Source organism: Bubalus kerabau, chromosome 14, assembly GCF_029407905.1.
Source record: "Bubalus kerabau isolate K-KA32 ecotype Philippines breed swamp buffalo chromosome 14, PCC_UOA_SB_1v2, whole genome shotgun sequence".
NCBI lineage: Eukaryota > Metazoa > Chordata > Mammalia > Artiodactyla > Bovidae > Bubalus > Bubalus kerabau.
In genome coordinates, this window is record NC_073637.1 from 80,884,193 (window position 1) to 80,896,865 (window position 12,673).

Genomic DNA, 12,673 nt, shown 5'->3' on the forward strand with positions numbered 1-12,673 from the left:
GAGTTGGTAAAGACTGAGTGACTTTCACACATGTTGCTTTTGTGGAAAATAGATCACTGGTGAATTGATAAACTTGAGAACAGTTTCCAGATTTAGAAGGAAAGCATACAGTAATAAAAATACTGAATGTCTTTTCTTATAAGGATGCTATTCCAATCCTGAGAGCACCAGCCTTATGATCTCACTAAACTTATTTATCCCCCAATGGCCCCATCTCCAGATACCATTGCATTGGAGTTAAGGGCTTCAACGTTTGATTTCTGAGGAGACACGGAGCATTTAGTCCATAATATTATCCTACATTGATAATCAGTGCCTCTAGTTAGAAGCACAAAATTGGACCTGGAGAAATAGGAAAAAGCCATACAGTAATGACTCAGACTCAGTGCGGACATTGATGCATTTTGAGCACTAGACAAGAGGGAGAGAATGCTCAGAAGGTACGTTTTCAAGTGACTGATGTTGTATGGACTTTTTGTCCCTGGGTGATTACAATGATTGGGTCCATGCCACAGATATGAATAATAAAAGATAAATTTGCTTTAATATGCATAGCTGATGTACAGACACCACAAATCAATATGCCAAACTTCAGTCTCATAAACAAGATCTATTTTCAGATGTAGCTGTTGCTTTCACACACTTATTGTTATTTGAACTATAATTCTGTTTCCCAGGAAACCGGGCACTGGAGTTATGAAGTATTCTAATATTATCAAAATAAGTTTCTAAATTACTGTTTTACTACTGAAATTATTTTCACTAATTCATTTTTAAATGAATCCCTACAATTTCTTTCAAATGGATTTTTTTTAAAACTGGAATATAGTTGTGTCACAGTGTAGAGTCAGTTCCTGCTGCACAGCAAAGTAAGTCAGCCTTATGTACGCACACATCCGTCTTTCTTGGGTTTCCTTTCCATTTGGGTCACCGAGAGCACTGAGTAGATTTCCCTGTGCTGTGAAGTGCGTAGGTTCTTGTTTTCTGTTTTACACATAATGGTGTATATACGCCGGTCCTAATCTCCCAATTCATCCGACCACTTCCCACTTGTGTCCACGTTTGTTCTCTACATCTGTGCATCTATTTCTTCATTGTAAATAAGATCACCTTTACCATTTTTCTAGGTTCCACATGTATATGCTAATATATGCTATTTGTTTCTCTAACTTCTTTCTCACTTCACTCTGCGTGGTAGTCTCTAGGTCTACTCACGTCTCTGTAAATGACACAGTTTCATTACTTGCTATGGCTGAGTGATGTTTCATTTTGCATATGTACCACACCACCTTTAGTCATTCCTCTGTTGATGGGCATTTAGATCGCTTCCATGTCCTGGCTATTGTATATGGTGCTACGATGAACACTGGAGTATAGGTGTCTTTTTGAATTATGGTTTTCTCTGGGTCTACGCCCAGGACTTGGATTGCTGAATCGTATAGCAGTTCTGTTTTTAGCTTTTTAAGGAATGTCCATACTGTTCTCTACCATATCAATTTACATTCCCACCAACAGTGTAAGATGCCTTCCTTTTTCCCACACCCTCTCTAGCATTTAAATGTTGTAGATTTTTTGATGATGGCCATTCTGACTGGTGTGAGGTGATACTTCATTGGAGTTTGGTTTTAATTTTTCTAATAATTAGTGATGTTGAGCTTTTTTTTATGTGTGTTTTGGCCATCTTTTTGGAGAAATATCTTTTTAGGTCTTCAACTCAGATTTTGATTGGGTTGTTTCTTGGTTTATTTTTTTGATATTGAGCTACATGAGTTCTTTAATGCATTTTGCAGATTAATCATTTGTCAGTAGCCTCATCTGCAAATATTTTCTCCCATTCTGAGGGCTATCTTTTCATCTTGTTTATGGTTTCCTTTGCTGTGCAAAGGCTTGTAAGTTTAATTAGGCACCATTTGTTTGCCTTTTTTTTTTTTTTTGAATTTTCATTACTCTAGGAGGTGGGTCAAAAAAGATGTTGCTGCTTTTTATGTCAGAGAGTGTTTTGCTTATGTTTTCTTATAAGAAGTTTATAGTGTCTGGCCTTACATATAGGACTTTAATCCACTTTAAGTTTGTTTTTCTGTATGGTGTTAGGGATTGTGCTAATTTCATTCTTTTATATGAAGATGTCCAGTTTTTTGAGCACCATTTATTGAAGAGACTATCTTTTCTCCACTGCATATCTTTGCCTCCTTTGTCATAAGTTAGGTAACCATAGATGTGTGTTTCCAACAGATTTTTCAACTTAGAACTAGATTTTTAAAAGTATACCAAGTTGACTATTAAAAATAACATTTCAATTTTACATTAATACTGTTTTTTTTAATTTTATTTTATTTTTAAACTTTACATAATTGCATTAGTTTTGCCAAATATCAAAATGAATCCGCCACAGGTATACATGTGTTAAGTGTATATTTACACTATAAAATGTGGATTGAAAAACACCAAAAAGGCTCAGATACATCTGATTCAGTGAAATGAGAATTCTCTCTGACTGTTTACATGGCAGTTCCCCATCTCATTCAAAGTAATATTGGAATCTCATCTTTTCTGGATGATAAATCATTGCAATATCAGAATGTTTATGTAGCATGTGTTATTTCATTCTTGAGGTGCAAAAGGAAAAATGACAATATTTTTATTGCATCCGTATGGAGCATGGAACTAGTTGTCATGAAGGCTGATTGAAGAAATGCTCCTATCTCAAATCCATTTAAAGTGACTTTGCAAGAACTGAGCTATAAACATGAAATGACCAGAACACCATAAAGCCAATGTGACTATATTAACCATCTTAGCAATTTATTCTAATGGCAGTTGCTGATGCAATTGTGCAATCATTTATCAAAGGGCAGTCACAAGACTGGATTGGCAATTCCCCCTCCCAGGTTGTAGGGTGCATGTTTGTGTATATGTTTGCCTGTATGTATTCACACATCATATAGCTTATTAGCTATCATCAAATACAGAGGTCAGTGGGATAATCTGAGTTTTGCCAAGCAATAAGCTCATGGTGGACTATTATGCTGATGGCAGAATTGGAGAAAGGGTCAGATTTTTCAAATGTAAAGAAATAAGTTAAATTATCTCCAGGAAGACACTCTAAATTTCAGGTACATTTTTTCTGCAGGTTTGAAGATTTTGTTGTTGCTGTTCAGTTGCACAGTTGTGTCCAACTCTTTGCAACCCCATGGACTGCAGCATGCCAGGCCTCCCTGTCTGTCACCAACTCCTGGAGTTTACTCAAACCCATGTCCACTGAGCCAGTAATGTCATCCAACCATTTCATCCTCTGTCGTCCCCTTCTCTTCCCGCCCTCAACTTTTCCCAGATGCAGGGTCTTTTCCAATGAGTTGACTCTTTGTATCAAGTGGCCAAAGTATGGCCAGTTCCCTGACCTCATATTAGTTAAAATACCCACCCTATTACCCAGCCTATAACATCCTAACCAAATCACTTAATGCCACCCTTGTAGTAGGAATTTTCTCTGTCTCAAGGCTATAAAAATTGGCTTCTAGCCCGTGAAAGGGTTTGGCTCTCCCTTGAGCTGGCCTGCTGTTCTAACAGCATCTCCCACTCTCTGAAACTTTATTCTCGTCTCTGCCTGATGTTTAGAAGGTATTTTCCAACCCACACCTGGACCACAGCATTGATGACCTTGTGATTTTAGTGTGTGGATGCTGACTCACAAGTTTGGGGTTGGGTCTAAGATTCTGATTTTCTAAAATTCTTCTAGGTGATACCACTGCTGTGGACTCTCTGACCTCGCTTTGACCTCTAGGAGCTACTGTCTAAAGGATGTGAGAATCTTACTGAGTCAAGTTAGTAATGCAGACTTTTCCAAACTTTCTATCAGAAAAAAACACCTGGAGGTTCTTCTCATAGATAAGGAGTCCCAAGTCTTGTTGCTATATATAAAATAATATACTTAAAGGAAAAGGGTCAAATTTTATTTATTTTTAATGATTATCCCAGATGGTTCCTAGGGTAATTACTAAAAGTAAAAAAGAAAATAAAATTTAAAAATTGACCCTTTTCCTTAAAGCATATTATTTCTGGACTTCCCAAGTGGCACAGAGGGGAAGAATCCATCTGCCAATGCAGGAGATGCAAGAGACTGCGGTTTTGATCCCTGGGTCAGGAAGATGCCCTGGAGTAGGAAGTTGCAACACACTCCAGTATTCTTGCCTGGAGAATCCCATGGACAGAGGAGTCTGGTGGCCTACAGTCCGTGGGGTCACAAAGAGTTGGACATGACTGAGAGACTGAGCATGCGGGCACCAGACGGTTCCTATGATCAGCAAGTTTATACAGCGTGGAGACGATGCGGTGTTTTTCTGGGCTGATCTTCAGACCACGGCCAAGCAGATTATGCAAGGAGCGGCTCTCCCGAATTCTTACCAAAAATGAGCATAGATGTCCACTAAATGTTAGAATTCAAATTTCCCCAAGACTGATGCACGCCAAGCTTGTGAATCACTGATTTTGTGTGCTAGTGTTTGATGTGAGTTAACAGATATTCCCCAGACTTGAAAGAAGCAGCTTAATATTCTAGCCTGTCTATATTTGCCCAAGTAAGAGTGCTGGAGGCAGTGCCTCCCTGACGTCACCGTGATTATAGCAGCAGTGATTAGCGAAAAGGCAGAGAGAGCAGGCTCCTTGGGGACAGTTGGGCCTTCACCAACCTCCATTAATCTGAGAGCTTTCTGCGTAAGAGTCTTTTAATGAGGCTGACAAGGTTTTTCATGTAAGCAGTTCTAGCCAGCTTGCTGAGTTTAGGGTAGAATTGTGTTCTCCACAGGGAACTGTTGCGTTTGGTGGATACTTATATCGTAGAAAACTTTTAAGTATATTTGAAATAAAAACTTCTAAATATATTTGAAAAAAATATTCTTTTGACTTGGATACATTTAGTTTTAGCTCTATTTACCTATTTATCATAATAGAAATAGTAATAATAACTAATAATACTAATAGTTTTTCAGCACTTATTATGAACCAGGCCAATATTTGTCTAGGGACCAAACATTTATTTACATTTCTAAGCAAGTGACTTAACCCCTCTGAATTCTTTTAGCTTCCTATTTTGGTTTCCAAACCATTATTTGATCTCCCTTATGCAAATAAAATATTTTCTACAGAAGTGAACTCAAGTGACTTTATCTCCAATGTTGGCAGCACCCGTACCTCAGATGCAGTCCTGTAATCTCCTCAGTTACAGATGATCTCTGCCTTCACCGCACCTTATCCCGCATCCCAGACTCAGAGCTGGTTCATTGTAGTTATTTCTAAACGTCTTTCTAAATAACACACTGTTGGCCTACAGTTCTAAACATTTATCTCAAATATGCCCTTGCTGTGTCTATCCTTTCACCGTACATCTTGTTGTTCAGTTGCTCAGTCGTGTCCGACTCTTTGCGACCCCATACACTGCAACACCCAGGCCTCCCTTTCCTTCCCCATCTCCTGGAGCTTACTCAAACTCATGTCCATTGAGTTGGTGATGCCATCCAACCATCTCATCCTCTGTCGTCCCCTTCTCCTCCTGCCCTCAATCTTTCCTAGCATCATGGTCTTTTCAGATGAGTCCGTCCTTCGCATCAGGTGGCCAAAGTATTGGAGTTTCAGCTTCAGCATCAGTCCTTCCAACAAATACTCAGAATTGATTTACTTCAAGATTGACTGGTTTGAACCCCTTGCAGTCCAAGGGACTCTCAAGAGTCTTCTCCAACACCACAGTTCAAAAGTATCAATTCTTTGGCACTCAGCTTTCTTTAAAAGAGAGTCCAACTCTCACATCTATACATGACTACTGGAAAAACCATAGTTTTGACTATATGGACCTCTATTGGCAAAGTAATGTCTCTGCTTTTTAATATGCTATCTAGGTTAGCCATAGCTTTTCTTTCAAGGACCAAGAATCTTTAATTTCATGATTGCAATCACCCCAGACAATAAAGTCTGTCACTGTTTCCATTGTTTCCCTATCTATTTGCCATTAAGTGATGGGACCAGATGCCATGGTTGTAGTTTTCTGAATGTTGAGCTTTAAGCCAGCTTTTTCACTTTCCTCCTTAACTTTCATCAGGAGGTTCTTTAGTCCTCTTCACTTTCTGCCATAAGAGTGGTATCATCTCATATCTGAAGTCATTGATTCTATGGCTTCATAATTCCTTTGTTTTCTTCTAGTCTATCTGGACACTTGCATCTTACTTCCTTAACAACCCTAGATCCTTGTTCATCTGCACTATATCTCAGGAGATTCTTCTTTTCAAGGCCTCACCATTCCTAGAAATTTCAACCATCTCTTTGTCTTCACTCGTTGGACATCTGAGTACTAATACAAAAGCCTACATGAGCAGGTGGAGTGGTGAGATTATTGAGGGTCCAAACTCCATAGCGGTGTGTGTATACCCATTTATTCTTTCACTGTGCTATGGTATGCTCCCTGGAATATTATTCACAGGGGTAATCCCAAAACTTATTGCTACCCTTAGAGATCTAACCAAGGGTTCTTAAGTCTGGCTTTAATTTTAATTATTTATTGAATTATTATTGATTCACCAAAGCAGATTTATTCTCTTATGATCAGACTCACATCAGAGCAATTAAATAGTAATCTGAAGATTAAGCTCAAGCAGCTGTATGTAACATTTTTTCCAGGTTGATGCCACATGCAGCCACGTCAGAAACCACTGCTATAAAGCAACTCCCAGCAGCTCCTGTTTTCAGCAGAAAGATTTCATCTCCTAATCTTTTCAAAGCTATGCAGACTATCACACTTGAACCAGTCTCTTTCCTTCTTTTTAAGATAACTTGTAGAGTTATTTATGGCTCCTCTGGTGGCTCAGAATGTGCTGGCAATGGAGGAGACCCAGCTTTGATCCCTGGGTTGGGAAGATCCCCTGGAGAAGGGAAAGGCTACCTGTTCCTGGCGGGCTACAGTCTGTGGGGTCAGGAAGAATCAGACACAACTCAGTAACTAATACTTTCACATTTTATGCTTCCCAGGTGGCGCTCGTGGTAAGGAACCCACCCGCCAATGCAGGAGATGTAAGAGACAAGGGTTCAGTCCCTGGGTCAGGAAGGTCCCCTGTAGGAGGGCATGGCAACCCACCTCAGTATTCTTGCCTGGAGAATCCCATGGACAGAGAGGAGCTTGGCTGGCTCAGTTCATAGGGTCGCAAATAGTTGGACACAACTGAAGCAGCTTAGCACAGCAAAGATGTATTTACTTTTCCCAGTCTTTCAACTAGACTGGTTAAGGTCTTAGAGCCATGGACTAAAACTAAAAATTTCAATTTATAGACACTCTGCATCATAACTTTTTGCAAAAATTTAGATAATAAGAATTTTCTCTGGACAAAGCAGTTAAAAATATCCAGTGGGAATATTTGCTTCTAATTTGTGTGATACTAGTTTTTATTTTATTTTAAAAATTTATTTATTTTAATTGGAGGATAATTACTTTACAATATTGTGATTTTTTTGCCATACATCAACACGAATCAGCTATAGGCATACATGTGTCTCCTGCCTTCTGAACCCACATCCCACCTCCCTCCCCATCCCATCTGTCCAGGTTGTCACGGAGTGCTGGGATCGTGTTCTCTGCACCATACATATACATTACTATATATATTACATATATATGTATATAATATGGTATATATATATATGTAATATGGTGGTGTATATACCATATTACATATATATGGTATGTATATATGGTATATATACCATATTACATATATATGGTATGTATACCATATATATGTAATATGGTATATATTATGGTATATATATGGTAGGATATATACATACCATACATACATACCATATATATGTAATATGGTATATATACCATATATATGTATGTATACATAATATATATACATATGTAATATGTATATACATATTACATATATCATATGTAATATGGTATATATACCATATATATGTATGTATATATAGTATATATACATATATATGTAATATGGTATATAGTTACCATATGCATTACATCATATATATACATTACCATATACATCAGATCAGATCAGATGAGTCGGTCAGTCGTGTCCGACTCTTTGCGACCCTATGAATCGCAGCACGCCAGGCCTCCCTGTCCATCACCAACTCCCAGAATTCACTGAGACCCACGTCCATCGAGTCAGTGATGCCATCCAGCCATCTCATCCTCTGTCCCCCCCTTCTCCTCCTGCCCCCAATCCCTCCCAGCATCAGAGTCTTTTCCAATGAGTCAACTCTTTGCACGAGGTGGCCAAAGTACTGGAGTTTCAGCTTTAGCATCATTCCTTCCAAAGAAATCCCAGGGCTGATCTCCTTCAGAATGGACTGGTTGGATCTCCTTGCAGCCCAAAGGACTCTCAAGAGTCTTCTCCAACACCACAGTTCAAAAGTATCAATTCTTCGGCACTCAGCCTTCTTCACAGTCCAACTCTCACATCCATACATGACCACAGGAAAAACCATAGCCTTGACTAGACGAACCTTTGTATAGTAATGTGTGTGTATATATATATATATATATATGTGTGTGTGTGTGTGTGTATATATATATATATATATACACATTATTATTACAATGTATTTATATATATTATATATATATATTGAAATGTATATACTTCAATATTATTCTCTAAATCATCCCACCTCTCCTTCTACCACTGTGTCTGAAATCTGTTCTTTATGTCTGGTCTCTTTTCCATCCTATACATAGGCTCACTGATACCATCTTTCTGGATTCCATATATGTGTGCTCATACAATGTTTGTCTTTCTGACTTCACTCGGTATAGCAGGCTCTTGGTCCATCCACCTCATTAGGACTGACTCAAATTTCACTTTAAACTTAAACTTCCATAACATTCTGACCATTAAACAATTTATTTTCAATTTTCTTTACTTTAGAAAATAAGATTAGACATTTTTGGCAGGTCAACAAAAAATCCCAAGTTCAAGAATGTTGGTGGTATTTAGCTAATTTAAGTACATCTAATTATCTTGCATTAAGTTAAGTTCTAATTAGTTTCCTATTCAACACATCTTTCAAAGCAAGAAAACTTTTTCTGTGTATAATTCCATTTAGGATTTGTTTTTAATAAAAAAAATTAAGTGCATCTTTTGTGTGTCTTTCTCTGTAATGTTCCCCCACTTGCAAGTGTTATCAAAACATTGCCCTGTAAGCAACCATGGAAAAGCTGGCAACGGTCTAACTTAACTTTGAACATTTTTAGTATTTTCTAATAAAGCAAGAAGGCTGTAGTCTTAAGGCATAAGTAAAATGGATTCTACATCTGAAATAAGCTCCAGTGAGACATCTAATGGAGAAGGAAATGGCAACCCACTCCAGTGTTCTTGCCTGGAGAATCCCAGGGACGGGGGAGCCTGGTGGGCTGCCATCTATGGGGTCGCACGGAGTCGGACACGACTGAAGTGACTTAGCAGCAGCAGCAGCAGAGACATCTAAAAGTGGAGTCAGGGCAAGCTAGGGTAGTTGGTGCAGAAAAAGCTGACACAAGCAGCAGAAACCAAAGCGGAAAAGAACAGCCTCTTCTTGGAAGGCAGAGCTCATTTTCAATTTGCTCTTTTTTTCCCTTTAAGATATCTCGGATATAATAAAGTTTAGAATGTTTTCTGGATTGCTATCTGATTGCTCCCTCCCCTTTAATTTGTAAATTGATTTAATCTGGACTCTCAAGAGGCAGAACGATTTTCTGAGCCATCATGCGATTACTTATCAAAGTTTGAAATGTTTGCAAAATGCCATCACTTAGAAAAGGCAATTCTTTTAAAAATTAAATGAGATCAAGATAACAATCATAACTAAATCAGGTAATGGCATGATATAAGGTTCATTCTTTATGTCTTCTAGGGCAAAATAACATCAGGTAGGGTGGCTGCAGGATTTACCGTTTTTGTCTAAACTAGAAACACTTTCTAGAGGAATAAGCTATTTTTTCCTAACAATAATTATTAGAGAATTAAAAAAAACAAATATGAGGATTATAATTGCTCTTAATGCTTTTAAAAATCACAATACATTTAAAGGCTAGAAATAGTAACTATCTCTGGAGGAGGAAATGGCAACCCACTCCAGTATTCATGCCTGGGAAATCCCATAGACAGAAGATGATGGTTTACAGTTCATGGAGGTCACAAAGAGTTGAACACGTCTCAAACGAATGAGCTCGCAGTCGTTAATTATATGTTAATTATATGTTAATTGTATGTGTAATGTTACTGTCACATATGGATGTACATGCTTTCTTTAGTTTCAGCAGGAAACTTCATTTAATATTAGTGATCAGATACTGCACTGTTTTTCAAAACTAGAACTTTATTGCTGAGAAAGTTATAAAACACATATCTGTAGGCAATCGTCCCAATATTTTTAAGCACAGCAGGCCAAAAACATAATTACACATGTGTTATTTTATTATCATGACAAAGATTTTTAGTTAATTTTTATTTTTGCAGTCTCATTAATTTTTGCATTATTTAATTACATTTAGTTTTTTAAAAATTTATTGTCATTTTTCTGAAATGAGATGGGACGTTTTTATTCAATTATTTTTGCAAAATACTTTTTATATTCTATACCTTAAGCTTCCTCTTTTCTTTTAAATTAGTTTATGATTGACCTCAGTGAATCAAGCGGGGAAAGTAGACTCAGTGTGCATTGACGTCTTTGTTACATTAAACTCTAATCATCCAGTGATGGGCACTGAGGTTGGCCATTGTGAATAGCGATTCTATGAACACGAGTGCACACATACGTGTTTAAATCCTTGCTTTCAGCCCTTTTGGATATATTCCATAGAAGTGGAATTGCTAGATCATACAGTTATTTTATGTGTCATTATTTGAGGAGCAGCTATACTGTTTTTCTTAGGGGCTGAGTCACTCTACATTTCCACCAGCAATGAATGCATAAGGGCTCCAATTTCTCTATGTTCTTGATAACATTCATTATTCTCCATCATTTTTTTTATAACAGCCACCCTAATGTGTGTGTAAGTGGTATTGAATACTTTTGAGTATGATTTAATTCATTCTGTTGTCAACAAATATAAAGATATAAAATCTGAAATAAACATACATAAAATAATTTATGCAATTACATACAGAAATATAAATCAAGAAGTTTCACTGGTCCCACTCTCTATAGGTCAGATGAAAAGGTATTTTTGTGCAATAAAATTATTTATGCAATTAGCATAAAATATTTAGGACTTATTTGATGGCTCAAGGCTCTGTGGTGTTGTGTAATATGTCACATTCAGGCTTTTGTTCAACAGTGAAAGAAAAATAGAAAAACAATCAGAGTACAAATTTTAAAAGTAATTTAGATAAAAAAATAATGTGATGGGCTATTTCCACATAAAGTTCCAACCCGATCTCTCTTGGCAACATGTCTTTTTGTAACGTGACTTCTATCTTCTCTCATCAAGTGGGTGATCCTTTCCTCTGGCACGGTCCAGCTGACCAAAAAGTTTTTTTTCTCTTCTGCTATTTGAATCCTTCTCTACTTTAATTGTTCCTGATCTACAATCTGCATTGATCACTGTTTTCTTCTTTTCGGAGGGCCCACCTGTTATGCACACCACATGCCCCGCACCTCTCCCCTCTAACTCTGCGTGAACTGCACTCCGCATCTATTGTCTTGTAACTTTGCGCTAGTCACATCCTGGGCTTTAACTTTACAGCACTCTCTCAGCAATCCGCCCCTTGTCCTTTGCTTCTCCCTCTTCTGGCTTTTTGCTGATCACATCCTGATGCTTAGCTTTATGGTACTCTCTTTGCAAACCACCCCCTAGTAGCTTGCTTTTCCCTCTTTTTGTATTACAGAAAGAAAGTTATAGTGTAATCCACAAAAGACAGTGTACCCAACTCCCGGGACTGACTGCCAGATCCAAATGCCCTGGCCACCTGATGTCAGCCAATTGACTGTTTTGAAACAATGCAGAAAGAAAGAATACAGGATCCTTACACTTTGCTCTTTATATCCAATGCCTGACTGTGAGCCTCAACTATATGATCCCCTTGATTCTGCATTATGGGGGGAGACACAGTTCTTGAGGCATGAGCTATGTTCTCTGCTGGCTTGGGGATTAAAGCCATCTTTCTATGTCCTCCAAATTCTGTCTTTGTATTTTCTTATTTGGCTCCAGTGGGCAGAGAAAGCCAAGATTTCGATAGCAACAACCAAGGACTCGCCAAATGGAATATGGCCTCACAGGAAAGATCATACTTATTGTCTATAAGCCCATTGGCTAAGAAATCTGAAAAATTTGAGATGGTTCCCAGTAGACTCTCAACTAGACATTAAGTTCTTCTGAGAATCTTGATAGATTTTTCTCACAGTATACTCACACATGCAAAATAGAAATAATTCTACCTTGAAAAAAATATGGATTTTTTTTGGGGTCATGAAGTGAATTCTAATGAAATTTATAGAAAAATCTTCAAATTTTAAGAGCCCTGGACTATCAAAAATACCACCGATTGGACTAAAGGGGACAAAGATATTTGGAAATGCAAAAAGTTCCCAACTTCTAAGGGCAAGAAGCAGACTGAGAGACACTTAGCTCCAAATACTGGCTACTTCGTCTAGAAAAGCTGGGCTAACTCTGAGGCAACGCCAA